This window comes from Triturus cristatus, chromosome 6 (genome assembly GCF_964204655.1).
Source record: "Triturus cristatus chromosome 6, aTriCri1.1, whole genome shotgun sequence".
NCBI lineage: Eukaryota > Metazoa > Chordata > Amphibia > Caudata > Salamandridae > Triturus > Triturus cristatus.
The window spans coordinates 1185428578-1185445625 of NC_140589.1; positions in this window are offsets into that span (position 1 = coordinate 1185428578).

Sequence of the window (17048 nt, forward strand, 5' to 3'; positions counted from 1 at the left end):
ACGCCCCCTCTTTTACGTCATGTGCTGCTGAGTGCTGCTAGTGCTTACCCAGTCCATAGTAGAACCTTTTGTAGTTTGTTCAGTGAGTGCTAATAGGCTTAGCACTGGCAGAACATCTGCATCAACCAACCAACAATTTAGTGTTTGCAAAAATACAGGCATATGTCTTCCATTTATGTATTTTTGAGGACTAAAAGAAGTGGAAATGCTTACTTAATATACAATAGGCACGCCTGGAATAGGTGGGCTCGGTCAGGTGGTACGTACTACTTAGGCTTAGTTAGTATTCTGGAATCAGAATGGAACACTGGATTAGTGTAGATAAATAATAACTAGTCGGTTCGCGAATCCCCAGATACTACTTGTCGACCAGATTAGATAGGTCAATTTTATTGCAATTGTTGTTTACACAAATGTTTTTTTGACAGTCTTATAAAAATATTTTATTTGTTTCACACCAATCATCGATGTTTGTCTCTTTCTTTCTTATATCTTTCATGATCAGCACCCAGGGGCAAGAAGACGGGGGCAGAGTCGGCGGGAGCAGTTCCAGTCAGACAGGAGGACCAGAACGAGGGCTCTTCTGCTGGCCCCAGTAAGTCTTCCTGTTTTTAATATTAATTCTTATTCACTAACTTTTACTGCACCGTATTTTTTTTCTCGAACTATTGTTTCCGTTTCCTAATTCTATTTTTTACCAACAATTACCCTTCGATCTAGACTATCTGTTTCTAGATTCTTGTTATCCCTGTCTCTAACGGCCTCTGCTATGATTCTCTGTACAACTACTATTAGTCTGTCTGTAGCTAAGCATGCCCAGTTGGCCACTCTTTATTTGAAAAGGTTTTAAATAAAACTCAGATTCACCAGTAGCTCTAGCCATTGATGAGTCCAGTCTTTTGGGTTGTCCTTTTGTACTCCTTCTATTCTTCATAATCTTTGAGGCTTTATTAATCTTGATGTTTTTCGACAATTCCCACCAACAATTTTACCAATCCAGATTTTACTATTTTGATAGGATAGGACATACTAATACTGTTGTAGGGATTTTCCACATTCAGAACATTGCACAAGAAAATAGGATGTTGGTGATGGGAGGTTGGACCTTCCTCACACTCACACCTCGATCAGAACAGAACCCACCACAATCCCCTGCCCGACTAGTTATAATAGTGTTTTATTACTATTAGCTCTCCGAACCCCCCCCCAGATATCCAATGAGTAGACGATTCATCTTTGCTTTCAGGAACGACGTGGGACTAACCAGTTGACTTTCTTGCCTTTCCCGGCCCAACAACTCGCCGGACCCGCTGCGCGGGTCCCGCAGCGTCCAGTGAACACCGTAAGAGCGCCTGGACGGGGTTGCCTTCACCGGGGTGAGCGCATCTGTACAGGGCTGCGAGCAGCAGGGGACTCCATTGCCCAGGAGTCCCTGCGAGCCCCATTGCCTACACCTGGGCTGCTCTCCCTGCACGACACGCCCCCCTGCATAGCTGTGATTAAAAGCAGAACACCAAGCTCCCATCCCTGGGATTCATCTTTGCTTTCAGGAACGACGTGGGACTAACCAGTTGACTTTCTTGCCTTTCCCGGCCCAACAACTCGCCGGACCCGCTGCGCGGGTCCCGCAGCGTCCAGTGAACACCGTAAGAGCGCCTGGACGGGGTTGCCTTCACCGGGGTGAGCGCATCTGTACAGGGCTGCGAGCAGCAGGGGACTCCATTGCCCAGGAGTCCCTGCGAGCCCCATTGCCTACACCTGGGCTGCTCTCCCTGCACGACACGCCCCCCTGCATAGCTGTGATTAAAAGCAGAACACCAAGCTCCCATCCCTGGGATTCATCTTTGCTTTCAGGAACGACGTGGGACTAACCAGTTGACTTTCTTGCCTTTCCCGGCCCAACAACTCGCCGGACCCGCTGCGCGGGTCCCGCAGCGTCCAGTGAACACCGTAAGAGCGCCTGGACGGGGTTGCCTTCACCGGGGTGAGCGCATCTGTACAGGGCTGCGAGCAGCAGGGGACTCCATTGCCCAGGAGTCCCTGCGAGCCCCATTGCCTACACCTGGGCTGCTCTCCCTGCACGACACGCCCCCCTGCATAGCTGTGATTAAAAGCAGAACACCAAGCTCCCATCCCTGGGATTCATCTTTGCTTTCAGGAACGACGTGGGACTAACCAGTTGACTTTCTTGCCTTTCCCGGCCCAACAACTCGCCGGACCCGCTGCGCGGGTCCCGCAGCGTCCAGTGAACACCGTAAGAGCGCCTGGACGGGGTTGCCTTCACCGGGGTGAGCGCATCTGTACAGGGCTGCGAGCAGCAGGGGACTCCATTGCCCAGGAGTCCCTGCGAGCCCCATTGCCTACACCTGGGCTGCTCTCCCTGCACGACACGCCCCCCTCACCTACCTAATTTCCAAACTTAAGCAGCCACTCATCCGCAGCGCGGGAGCGCGCGGGAGCGCCCGGGGCTAAGCCCGGGCAAAGGGCGGGCCGTCTAAGGCCGTCCAAGGACGTACAGGGACGGGCCGGGCCCTTTCTCTTACTCTCGGGATTCGAGGACTCAAAGTATGTTTTAGTTATCAATGTGATAAGATGTTGAATGTAGTTATAATGTGTAATTGAAGTTTTAAACTTTTATCTAATTTATATTTTAAATTGTACACATTATTCCTTATTTTTAGTCTTATGATGTCCTCATCACTAAGAAAGGGTAGGCGGGTTACAGTAAAGTCAAGTAGTGTTAAAGCCACTGGAACCTTAGATGATTTTATCACCCGTGCCACGGGGATATTAGATAAGGAAATTGCTCTTACTGAAAAGCGTTTGTCTCTGGACTTAGTTACGGGGAAGCGTTCATCTTTGGGTCGGTTTGCATCTGTGGTCACTCCTGAAAAGAGCATAATAAACGACTTGGAAGCCAGCCCAGACTTAGCCGTTACTTCAGATAATCAAGAAATATCTATGGGCGATGTAGTGAACGGTCCAATAGAAGATTGTTCTGTATTGAGCAATATTGAGGATGGGATCCAACACCCTAATTTGACCCTGTCGGGCCCCATTTCCCTACAATCCAAAGCTTCGGCCTCTGTTCCAGAAGTCACAAAAACTAGTAAACGTAAAAGAGGGGGAGGTCACTTGAAGGGAAGGGTCATACGTATGGGAGACCCTGGTGATCTGACTCATTGCTGCCAAAACAACAACAAAGCTTTGTTAACACATATTGAGAAGCTGGTAAAAAATCTCTTGTTACCCCTTATTGAGAGAACACAAATAGTTAACCTAAAATTGGACCAATTAGAGCACTTAATATCAGTTAACACACATTCGCTGGAAATTTTGGCTAACAACAGCAAATTTCCACAGGCCCAGGGTAATTGTATTGAAATAAAGAAGGGGGCTCATAAAACCTCTATTCAAAAACCAAGTAATCCGCCCCAGCCTATTGCATCTGTTGATTCCCAGCGAACCCCTGTACGATCAGTCCCAACTAGACCTGCACTGGTGGCTGATGGGGACTCTCAGTCAATACCGATTATGGCTATAGCAGCAGCACCGAGCTCAATTACATCTAAGCCAGTAGCCTCATCTCAAGTTAAACAAACTCCACTGAGCGGCCCATTAGTTCTGGATGAAATGGCACCTCCAAGTAAACCAATATGTGTGAATATACCCCCCGAATCTGCACCTTTTATGGCCATCCTGACAGGTGTCCCGGTGGTCGCACCAAATAAACATGAATCAAATCAGGACCTATCAAATAAAGTCATATTCTGGCTCAACAACAATAGACCACTCCCCCCAGCCTCTAGTACAAAAATATTAAACGTACGAAGGGTCCCTTGGGTTGGCCCAAGCAAGAAGGATTTAGAGGGGGATTGTATCCTAATTAATTTTAGGGACAGGTGGGTCAAGGACTTAATCTGTAACAAAGCAAGGTTTGCTAGAATGGGGGATATTCAATGTATAGGTCTTGAATATTTTTATCCCAACTTGCATCATCTTCCCCCTAACCCTCGCTTTCCTGGGTCGAGAGTGCAGGGTAATAATTACTCTGGATGGACTCAGATTAATACTATATCTCGACCCCCTCAAAATCATCCTGGTTTGTGGTTCCAGGGTGATGGATCTTTCATGGGGCCAACAAGTTTCAAAAATTTTGGGCAAACCCCCTATGACCAATCAAGAAGGAGATTCCAGGGGGAGGAATACCTAGGGTGGATGCCAAATAACAATATTCCATTAAGAAACCGATTTGACCCACTGGTGGGAATGGAGGGTTTAGATTGACCATTAGACAAGAAAAAGGAAAGCATTTTATCTACCACAGATTTGGTCATGGGGGAAAACGGGGGGATAAGGCAGGAGGATAACCAGGTGGTGGACGCTTTCGACCACAATGCTCAACCTAATATGCGTTCGGATAGTCAAACTGTTAGCAACTTAGCCTGTGAGCTAAACCCACCAATTACTGGGCCTGACCTGGAAACTCCAATAAAGTTTGTGGACAATAGCCTAGGGGAACCTGGGCTGTGTCTAATCTCATGGAATATTGCAGGTCTTGCGGGTAGAATGGAGGATGAAGCTTGGCTGGAGCATGTGGGTGGTCAGGATATCCTGTGCTTTCAGGAGACATGGAGCAGAGTGGGTGGGGAAATTGATGGTTTTCAATCTTTTAATGTTTTGGCGGTCCCATCACTAGCTGGGAGGGCAAGGGGTGGGTTAATGACAGCTCTATCCATCAAACTAAAGAACCTGATAACCTCAAAAATAGTGGATACTCCTTGGTACCAGTTGCTCTTGTTGGAAAATTTGTTCCCAGAGCCCGTGTTGTTAATTAATTGGTACCATAATGTCTTTGATAGAAATGATGTATCTACAATCCAGAGTTTGGAGGAAGCAATATGTAAGGCTCGTAGTGATCGAGCTTTATTAGTAGTTATTTGGGTTGGTGATTTTAATTGTACACTGTGCAAATTTGGTGGCTGCAATGTCTGTGGTATCAATGATCTAAATGAACAGCCCTTGATGCATTTTAAACACACGCCCCAGGGGGACGCTTTAAATAATATCATTATTCTAAATGACTTATGTATGGTAGAGCCCTGGGCTGCCCCAAATATATCGCCAATACCAACCTTTCAGGGAACAAGAGGTGCAATGAGTACTATTGATTTTGTATTTGTGTCTAGTAACTTTCTTCATTATGTTAATAGGCTTGAGGTAATCGCAAGTGCCGTAAGCGATCATAATCCTTTAATGCTATCCTTGAGTGCCCCTGCTAGTAGAAAACATTTGGTTTGGGAGCAACCCATAACATATAATAAAAATCAGGGAGTTACCATGAAGTGGGGGAAAATAAATGCTGAAGGCCTTGAGGTAGAGATTCTGAATGTTTGTAAAACTGAGATCGAATCATGCCTGTCTCTGACGTCTGATCCAGACAAGGTCATTGGGAGTTTTGAAAAATTATGTGGGCACGTGGCTGAGCACCTTAGAAAACCAGTGGGGAAAAAGAATTTAAGGTGTTTTAAATGGTTTGACTCCGCATGCTCTGCCTCACATAAATCCTTAAAAGCTGCCCTTACACAAAAACCAAGAAATAAGGAACTGATAAGATCGACCAGAAGGGCTTATAAAGAGGCCATCACAAAGAGGAAGCAGGAATTGAAAAATCGAGCCTGGGACGATCTAGAGAAGGCCTCTGAGCTAAAAGATAGTAGGCTCTTCTGGGAAGTAGTAAATCGTCCCTTGTTTAAAAATGACACCAAAGAAAGTATACTGACGCAGATTACTGGTGAATCTTGGGAAGTTCACTTTGGTAAAATCTTTAATCCCAAAGCATTATTACTTTCGGATTTGTTGGATGATGTAGGGGATTTGGTGGTACCATCTTCAGCTTTGCTTCTTAGCTCTTCACTTACACTGGAAGAGGTTGAAGTAGCTTTGAGGAAGGGCATATCATTAAAAGCCCCGGGCCCTGATGCCGTCCCTTTAGACTTTTTTAAACATAATATTGAAGCTTGGGCACCTTTATTACTGAATGTTTTTAGGGCTGTTGTTCTTGGTCGCATCCCTGTATCGTGGAAGGTGGCAGTGGTGGTGCCGATTTTCAAGAAGGGCGATAGGTGTGATCCCCGATGCTATCGCCCTATATCCTTGATCGATGCATCATGTAAACTATTGGGGAGGGTTATTTTGGCCAGATTAGAAACATGGGCTGACTCTGTTGGTCTAATTGTGAACTCCCAGTATGGATTCAGAAGTGGGAAGGGGACAGTTGAGCAGTGCCTGAATTTGGCGCTAATTATTGGCAAGTACATGAAGGCAAGGAGTTCTGCAATTTACCTTGCCTTCATGGACTTGTCAAGCGCCTTTGACACTGTTTGTAGAAGCAGGCTGTGGCAGATGATGGACGATATGGGCTTCGAAGAACCCCTGGTGACACTTCTCCGCAGACTACACGCAGCAACGTCCGTGGCTATAAGATTTGGACCTGGGGGGGAAACAACTAAACCTATTCCCTCAACTGAGGGGGTGCGTCAAGGTTGCATTTTGGCGCCTTTCTTGTTCCTAGTATACACAAATGGACTAGAAAAGTACTTGTTGGACCACTGTTGTGATTTTCCTAAGGTAAACGGTAGGAGTATTCCTATACTCTCATATGCAGACGATACTGTTTTAATGACCCTCACTGGAAACAGTTTGCAGTTGTGCCTAGATGCCTTTAACACCTTCATGCTGGATCTTGACCTGAAGGTAAATTTTGGAAAATCTTTTGCAATGGTCTGTGGTCCTAAAGGAACAAAACCTAGAAAATTTGTGGTGAATCACTCTACTATTGAAAGGGTGGAGAATTTTAATTACCTTGGAAATCTTTTCAATAGCAAACTAAGTTGGGCTCCTTTAATGAAGGCTCGAGCCCAGAGTGCTACCCGCTCCATAGAAGGTCTTTTTCGCTTCTGTGGTAAGTTGGGTCAAAAACCTGTTGCGCACCTTAAAACTCTTTATATATCTAAATGTTTATCTGTGGCTACCTACGGGGCAGGAGTATGGGGGACCGAAAACCCCTCAGTGGTACAAGTGATGGAAAATAAATTCCTAAAACGGGTATTACTGATTCCATCGGGTTCATCGAATAGCTTCTGTCATAATGAAATGGGAATGACCAAAGTGACTGACATCATTCGTCTGTCACCCCTATTATTATGGGGCAAAATATGGTTATCTGACGATTTGCAGCTCTCGAGAGAAATTCTCTCAGACTGCTTGAGCCTGGATAATGCAAACAAGATCCCCTGGTTGTCATACGTCAGGGACATGTTGAATAAGATAGGTTTGGGTCATGTTTATGAAAATCCTGCAAACATCCAGGGAAACATAAAAACCCAAATTAAGTCAAATTACTGGAAGTTTTTAGGCTCACGGTGTCTGGGAGGCCTTATTGGCTATGTACCTAAGTTACAGCATCAATTTTATTTAACTTTTACAACTAATGTCCAATGGCGGTTTTATCTCACGAGGTTTAGGCTAAATACCCTCCATTTTCTTTTCGCCTTTCCTAAACAAGGGGGTTGGTGTGAGCAGCTACCCCCTTGTCCCTGTAATGACAGAGTTAGCCAAAGTACTATACATGTTGTCCTGTTTTGGTCCTTATATCAAGATCCTAGGATTAGATTTATTAAACCTGTCCTGAAGGGGCGGCAACCATGCACTTATAAAGAAGGCTATGATTATTTGCTGTCATTATCTTCTGTTGATACTTGCTGTGCCATGTTAAATTTTATAAGAGTTTCACTTCAGATTAGGAAACGCTATGGATAAATTAGCTGTAGAACTGTGCTTTGCCATTGGATTTGTATTTATGCTGTATGATGGATTTTTTTGAATTGTAATTTTTATTTTATGGATGGATCACCTTATTTGTGTATTATGTTTTTTAACTTTGTGCTTTTATGATTCATTGTATGAATCGAATAAAGATTTTTGAACTGAACCGAGTAGACAACCCAGAACATAACACTCCCGATTTCTCAGTCGTGGAAGCAATGCACATGCACAGTTTGCACACCCTTCCTTTCGCTCGCTCACTCATGTAAGTCCATCCACATAAATACCACCGAGTCTATGTAAGTTCAAAAATTTTATTTGCAACTGACAAGCTCTGTACGTTGTTCTATAATGCAGCACCAACAGCAAAATGCATAAGATTAAAACTATAAACATTGTTGCACTTAGTTACACTTACAACAACTACAAGTCCATAGAACAAAGGAAAAAAAAGTGAAATCATGATTAATAATAAGTGAACAGTGGCGGAAGCACCACCATCCCCTTTGTAGGCATAGGAATATAGTTTATATAAAATTATAAATGAAGATCTCCGAGCGAATTCTGTGGACCCCTCACCTTAGAAGAAGCTAGTACTGGTTACATCATAAGCTCTGCAAAGTTCTGGTTCGTGGAAGGGATTCTTCCTTCTGTTAGGAGAAAAATGATGCGCGTTACTATATTGCAAGCATTTCTCAGTCGTGGCAAAAAGTGTAGCATTTTGGATAAGCAATATGGACTAACACCAGAACTCCATAACAAAGTTGCTTGTTTTGATTGACCTTGTACACAGCGCTTACACAGTAGCAGTATGAGCTCATGTGGGCTCAAAGGTGTCACTCTTTATACAACAAGCTGCGAGGTAATGACGGGTGTGCTAAAATAAAAGACACAAAGGTAAAATGGTAGCATGGCTCGGGCTAACTAAGCAAAGACTAGAATGACCCTAGGGACCATATAACTACTAGTGTCTACTCAACTACTACCTGATTTGTACTAGTGATGTATGTTGTATATGTATGTATAACTATTAACTCATTTTTCAATCTTGCTAGTGAAATATAGGGGGAGGTGGATATGACACCTAAAAAATGTGTAATGTTTTTTCAAGGCGCACTACCAACCACCAGTGCCGGGGCCAGCGGCGAAGGCAACGCGGCTGCTGACGGAGGAGAGGAGGAGGCGGCAGTTGCAGGAGGAGCTGCAGGGGGTGAGCCAGCAGCAGTGGCGGGCGGTGGTAAGTTAGATTCCTAATCCTTACTTATTGACATTACACTCACTGCAAGGGTGTACTGTATAATACTGTACAGTTGGCTTACTAAGTAAGAGGTTGTTGTGAACGGTTGAAGGCACCCTTTACTTAGCATTAGTAAAAGCATTAGTGGCGGGAGTGTTGAGTAACCAATGGCCTCTTCTATCTGATGATTTCAACTCAGCTGTGAAAGTTTTATGGAGAAGACTAAAAGTCGGATCAGATTACCTTGATGGGTGGGTTGAACGAAAAGGGAAAGAAGAGTGGAAGGAAGAAGGACGGGCGAGATTTAAGATTTATGATTGGCAGAGAAGGATCCGTGGGATGCATGCAGCCTGCATACTGGTGGCTGATAGGAATCAGACGCATGGTTGGTTGAATGCCTGAAACTCCCACAAATGTTAAAGTCCAAGAAAGTGGGAGGATAGATAGTACATACCACAAATGTTATGTGCTTGCTAGTGCTACTGTGACACTATGTGTAGAAATATTTGTCTTACTGCTTTGCTAAGAGTATATTTTACAATAGTCTTGTTTTTTCTTCTTCATATATAGCTACTCCTTCCAAGGGGAAACCTGACCGGAAGGAGTTGGCAGCCAAGGCCCGGCGCCGGAAACTGCAGGCCATACAGACCGAATATCGTCGGCTGGTGGTCCTGGAAGAGGAGGAGGAGGCGGCAGCAGCTGCAGCCTCCTCCAATGCCCCGGGCCCCAGCCACCGCCCTCCAGTGGTATGGCGCCACCATCTGGCAGCCACCCGCCTCCACCCCTCCATCAGTGCTGCCCTCCCGTGGATGCAACTGCCGCGCATTGAGGCATTGGGTTGCCCACCTGGAGGAGCAAGTTCGTTTCCTCCTGAAAAAAGCCCGCCAAACTTAGTCCCTGTTATTATTGCCCCTTTTTTAATTATTCTTGGGATGGGTGGGAATCGGGCGTTGGGTTTTCTCTTTTGGACAATTGGACATTTTCTTTACGGACATTGGTTGGGGTTAGGGAGGGGGGTGGGTCAGGTGTGGGATTTTTTTTACACAGTTTATTTTTGCTAGGGTATTAAATAATATATTTCTACTTAAGTTTACATACGATGTTGTTAATGTTTTCTGGGTGGGGTTACTGTTTTACATCACACTGTATCCTTCTTTCCTTGCTGGTGCAGGGCCGTTCACAGCCACTGTTTGATTTTAATAATTGGATGACTTTGTAAGACAGAAACAGATAGATGCATTACCCCTCACTGAGTGACTTGTCCTACTAGTACTGTAAGTCTCTTCTACTGTAGGCACTCTGCAACTGGACTCAAAGGGGTGTTTGAAATTGAATTAATGAAAACATGTCCATTATCAAATATGCCTCCCCCAAACTTCTCTTACCTTTGCTTGATGTTTAACTTAGGCACAGCGATGGCTGCATGGTGATGATGGTTTTCTTTCCTAACATGCCATGGTTGTGGTAGTTGTAGTAGTAGTAGTAGACACTGGCAGCAGCATTTGCAAAAAAAGAAAATGAGACAGTCAGTAGCCTGAGAGAGATTCTTCAAGGAGTAGTAGAATTACGTATATTACAGAACTTACTGCCAAACAATAATATGCCCAAATACAACAAAACATAATGGTGGTGGGGATAGCCTAGTAGTACACAGAGTTATAAACTCTAGTTGTGTCGAGTCACTTGACTAGGCCTACAGTACACTGGACACAAGCGTAACTGTTAGTGCTGTGTAGGAGGATGACAACAAATGAAATCCATTAATCCAATCAATGCCGGGAATTAATGCTGATGTATTAGCCGGTTCCTTTGGTAAAAAAATTGCCTCACAAATATACTGCTCATGGGTGCGCAAGCAGAAGAAGATCCCCGCCCTGCCTTGAAATTGAAGTACTGTTGCTTTTGCCACATCCGCCCCAGCAAGCATGTGATAAATTATTGGTGTACATTTAATGTAGTCATACCTCAATAAGTCACACAGCCCGGGGGAAGAAGGTTATGGTTTGTTGAATGGTTGGGAAGGGTGTTTTGGGGAGAGGTTTGAGAAAGAAAAACAGTATGCATGGACAAACATCAAACGACAGAATCTTTGTAGACTACCATATCCATATCAATATGTTAAGGGAGAAAAAGGAAATGCATGCATAATGATTGATGATAAGGAGAGACCCGGATTACATACAGTTTGTGTTCAGTGTTACCGGGCTTACTTTTACAGACAGCAAAAACAAAATTAAAATATCTGTAGGGATGAATTATAGACAGAGAGCAAACCTAATGATAATAATAGTAATAACAACAAGAACACACTGTTGTAATGATTGTAGACAAAAAAATGAATCGAATTATTTAAAATATGTAGAAAGTTGATACTGTTACTGTGCTATCCTGGTCAAATGGTGAGTTGAATCTCGGCATTCATCTTGGTCCTCCCTTCCATGGATGCTCCGTCCATCAATTTTGGGTGATGCCACTGCCTGCCTGGCAGATGTAGATTCATTGGTAAGGTAAGTGTGTATTGTTTTCCTAAGTATAGCACAGGGTAAGGCCCGGCCTGTAATTGTAGATGCAAAAACAAAAAGAATATTGAGATTGAAACCAAGTCGAAAAAAAATGACAAGTTAATGGTGTAGTGCAACAAGAACACTTTCCGAGGCGGCATGGATGCATCATCTCTACTCTAGTCTGTTTCCAGCATTAACCTACACCACGAACAGAGCAGGCCCACAGTGACGGCACCCTTTGCACATCCTTCATTTAGCGTAAATGTTTTGAAAGAGTTGGACAAAGCACATATCCAGCAACATAGCATTTTACAAATTACCATAGTCATACCACCGCTACACTTGACTCCACCGCTACACAGACATTTAGGTCTGCTGTGGTTGTTGTTTACTTGTTTACCTTATATGCCACTCATGAAATGGCCTGACTTATTCCATCAATCATCTCCGATCCGTGAACTGAGTGACTGTGAAGATACTATGTCACTATGGTCATCATGATGGTGTTGTTCAACTCAGTCTAGGTGTACCGAGTGAGTCCCCTTCCTATTTTCAAAATGCAATGTATCAGCCTGTAGTAGAAGAACAAATTTGTTATAAAAAATACAAGAAGGGAAAAGGGACTTGACTTACTTTTAGTGCGTAGATTATTACATAAAGTACACAATGAAGTAACTTCATGCACAACAAACAACAACAAAATCACTCAGTCAGCGTACAATGCATGGCATCATTCAGTACCTGTTCCTTCTTATCTTCAGTTAATGGGCAGTCTATCTTGGATCACAAAGGAGGATAGATATAGTAGTCATCATCATTCATGTTCCACTTATTTTGAAGGGACTTGGAAATATTTTTTCTTTTTTCTTCTATTTTGCATCATCCAATCATCATCTGACTTCTTGAGGGCAATGGATTTAGGGAGATTCAGGAGGATGGAGGAGTAGGATTTTGAGGAGTGTCCTGTGATATGCAGCCAGACGAAACTTGTATATGGCAATAAAACAATTAGAAGACGGTGGTGATGGATTTGTTGTGATTCAAAGTTTCTAACCAGAAAGACAGATACACCAATAAAAGAAAATAAGGGAGGACGACAGTAAGAACTGGAAGTGCAAGCCTAATTGTCAGGGAAGTATAGCCCATCCTCAAACTCTGGGGGTTCAACCAGAAGTAGGTAATCATCATCTAACACACCAGTTCCGTCACCTGAGTCGCTGTCCTCATCTTCCTCCCTTGATTCATGTATTGTGCAATTCGGTGGTATAAAGTGCTGATTCATTTTGATCATTGTTAACTTCTCCACGTTTTCGGGTGAAAGACTGGTCCTTCTTACTGTTACAATGGAACCAGCAGCACTGAAAACACGTTCCAAAGGAACACTTGCGACAGAGCAAGCCAGATAGTTTATCGCCAGCCTGATGAGCACTGGCCATTGGGCCCTTTTCCCATACCAATACCTCAATGGGTTTTGATCAATGTACACCTCTGTTGGGTCGACCAGATAGGCCTGGGCCATCCGCTCAATGTTCAGGGGTGCAAACCTTTTTTCGGGCTCTTTTCTTGTTGCATCAGCACTGGACTTACCAATGCCTTGCTGTAAATACCAATCCTGTAACGATTTTACTGGGCCTGAAGATCCAGTTCTTGCTGTTGTAGATAGTGTTGGTGAGTGTTCTGAGCCAAACGCTCTGCCCTCAGGCTCCGAAGTTGAACTTGACGCCGGATGCCCTGCTGCAGTACTTGCTGTGGGTTTATCTAGCGGGCTTTTAATTAGCAGCTGTTCATTTTCCAACTTACTCGCTGACTCAGTTATCCAAGTTTTGTACCGGGCAACATCCATTTCTGAAAAAGGAATTAATGTCTTCAGTGCCCATTTTGTCCGTGGATCCAGAATTGTGGCACAAATGTAATGTTTTTGTGACAAAATCCTATTTTGCACCCTTGTATTGTCAGCTAAGCAATGGGCTAAGCTCTCCACCAACTCATATGCTTCTTTTTTTCCTCTAATTCTTTGTATGCTTCAGACACCTCCTTCAGCTGATGCTCTAGCATTTGAAACAATGGGATAGCTTGGCCCATAGTACAGTCCTCCTTGCTGACTTCACGTGTGAAGACCTCGAAAGGAAGAAGCATCTCAGTCAGGCATTTAACTAGGCACCATTGGTCCATCTGAAGGCTCATGCCATTCACAGTAGCATCCCCTATTCACATGACATATTCACTGATTGGCCTGTACTGCTCAAACAGATGGTCAAGCATGTAATAAGTTGAGTTCCAACGTGTTGCCACCTCCTGGACGAGTGCTTTGACTGCCATTCTATAGTCACGTTGTATGATCCTCAGCTACTTCCGAGCTTTAAAAGAATGGCTAAAATTAGTCCATATTCTTCTGCAGATGGTCAATAAGTTGCTGACTATTGCTTCTTTTTTCACAAAGTCTTGAACAATAATGTTAATGCAGTGCGCCAAACACAGAACCCTGAAATAGGAACCAAGCTCCATGGCCTTAAGTACATTACTGCCATTATCTGTGGAAACAAAACCAATCTTCAGCCCTCTTGGGCGCAGCCATTCAAAAACCTTGCTGTGAAACTCTTCCAATATGTTTACAGCAGTATGAGATTTCTCCATGGCGAACATGGATACAGTTGCATGTTTCCAAGTAGCTTTAAAAATCTCAGCTGTGTCAACAGCACCTTCAGATAGCTTATCTCTAACTCCCACAAATGAGACCCAGTGTGCAGTGATGCACATGTAATCAGTGGCTTGGCAACTGGTCCACATTTCTGTTGTTAGGTGGATATTGTGAACAGCACTCTGCTGCAAAGCTTGTCCAACCAATTCCAGCTCATCATGATGTAGTGCTGGAACAGCAACTCTTGCGAAATAGGACCGGCTGGGAACCTTCCAGTTAGGGCAGATGGTTGACACAAATTCAAGGAAACCTACCCCTTCCACAAATGAAAAAGGGAGAAGGTCCAGCACTAACATTTTAGCCAGCTTCGCATTGTACAACCGTGCCGTTGGGTGGTTGCGTTGGTACTGCCCCTCCAACCTAAGTATGCTGTCAATGGTAGTCTGGATTATTTTTCTTTGTGGTGCAGTTTTCTTTAACCCACTTAGGCTCAACAACGCACTTTGTTTCATAATCATTGCAGTACTACTTGGTCGCCTTGGTGTCTCAGCCTGACTCAGACTCTTACTGCGGTGCCACTGAGATGCTGCTGAGGAGGATGTGGGCGGTACTACTACACTACTGGGGACAGGGCTAAAAATGTCTCCCTCTTGTTCACCTTCTACCGCGATAATATCGTCCCCTGATTCTTCATGCCCAACTAGAATGGGTTGAGTTTTATTTTGTTCTAAGCGAAGTAGGTGAGCCTCCCACACGATAGTGTGGTATATTTTGAGATGACTTGTTTGGCCTCCGGTACCATAGTTTGTACCAAGCTTACCCTGCCTAACAGCATGTCGACAAATTGAGCATATAGCAATGTTCTCCTCCTTACTGCTAACCAAAAAGAAGTCCCAAACTGGGGAGGAGAACTTTCTGGTGCTGCTGGATGTGCCACTTTCAATACCAGATGAACTGGAGGGTGTGCTTGGAATGTGACTCTGAGCGGCTACACTACGACTTCTACCACTACCTACTGAGGTGGTTGTTGAGCTGGATGTAGGTCCCTGCCTTTCCTTTGCAAATGAAAATATGGAAGCTGGAGGTCGTGGTGGTGTTACCTGTGTTGGTAGTATCCGTGCTACATCCCTTGCAGCCATTTTGGATAGGGTAATAATGTTGGTCTCCATATCCTTTGGGCCGGGAGTGATGTCCGTGATGATTGGCTCGTCATCATCATCATCCCCCTCTTGTACATCTATCTCCGTAACTCTAATGCTTTCTGGAACCTTCCTTTTCACTAGCCTTGTCTTGTGGCGTGCATCACTCTCAGACTGAGCTTGTGGCTTCCAAGTGGCATCAAGATCACAAGAAGTGGGGCTTGAAGAAGAAGATGATGGAATAACCCTCCTTTTCCTTGCTGGGGGTCTGGAAGACAATGGATCTTCTGAAACAATGGTTTCCCCTCTTTGTCTGCAGGAAGCTCGATTTACTGAAATGCCCCTACTTCAGGAGGAACTACTACTAGTGTGGGCTGTTGTTGTAGCTGTTCTTGCGGCTGCTGCTGTTCTTGCGGCTGCGCCTGCTGCTGCTGTTCTTGTGGCTGCGCCTGCTGCTGCAGACTTATCTGCTGAGTTTCCGCATGCGTTGGATGTGTACTACTTTGCGATACTGACATTTCAACATCGCTGCTCGTTAGTAGACTGTCTACCTCTGCGACACTCATGGGCTTGAGCCTAGGTTGGTGGGGTTGGCCCGCTGATGCGGATGTGCTGCTCCCAGCTTGGTTCCCGCCGGACAACAATGCTGCAGGCGTGTGTTTTTTGGTCCCAAAAAAAACATTTGCCGGCACACCAGTCGTGGTTAGTGCCTCTTGCTTTTTCTGTTTCTTCTTCTCACCGGCAACTTTCTTGGTACTGGAGGACCTGGTACCTTTCTTTGGGCCCATTTTCTTCAGAGGTCAGACAGGACGCAGGTGCACAAGTTGCAGAGATGTCTGTGGTCACAGTTGGACGTGATGTGGTGCACAGCAGGACTTCTGTCTGGCAGTACAACGGATGATGTTGATAGTTACCTCCTCCTCTGTCTTTTTGTGCACCTAAAAGCAAATAAGCCAGGAGAAGATCATCAGTGAAATGTTGCATTTGTTGTTGTGGTTCAATTACTATTAGTACAAACAAAATAATAGAAGATATAGTGTAGCCATTTGTGAGACTTTGGCAACAAGGGCTATGGTATACTACTTACAGTGTACAGTATACACACACTACACTCTCAGGAAGGATAGGAAAGAATAAGAACAACCACAAAAATACAAATGTAATGGAAGGGAGCTGCTGCTGGCAAAGGGGATGGATGGAAGCAGAAAGCCAATAGGAAAACCATGCAGGCCCATATTAACTCCCACCAGAAAAGGCCACAAGCCACATGGACACTCACAAGCAGCAAGCAGGAGGTCTGGAAAACAATGAACTGCTAAAAGGCCTATAAAAGAAGCCAGGCAAAAGATGCATGCTAAACCACACTGCTGTGCCTTTTTAATGCAATAAAATGCAAAAATGAAAGTCCACAGGGCAAAACAAGGTCTGCAGGGTGCACACCAACACACCAGGCACACACAACAAAGGCATTTCTTTAACACACCCCCAAAAACAGAAATACCCCCCAAAAACACATTTTCCAACTCAATCCAATGCCATTCGTGCCCTAAATGATGTTTACATTTAACAGAACACACAGATAAACACTTGTTTAATGCACTTGTGGCTACCTGCTCTGAGCCTACTGGTTGAAGGCAGGCCAGTGAGCAGACAATACCACACAAGCTTGCAGGCCTAGGCTTCAAAATGGCCACCAGCCACAT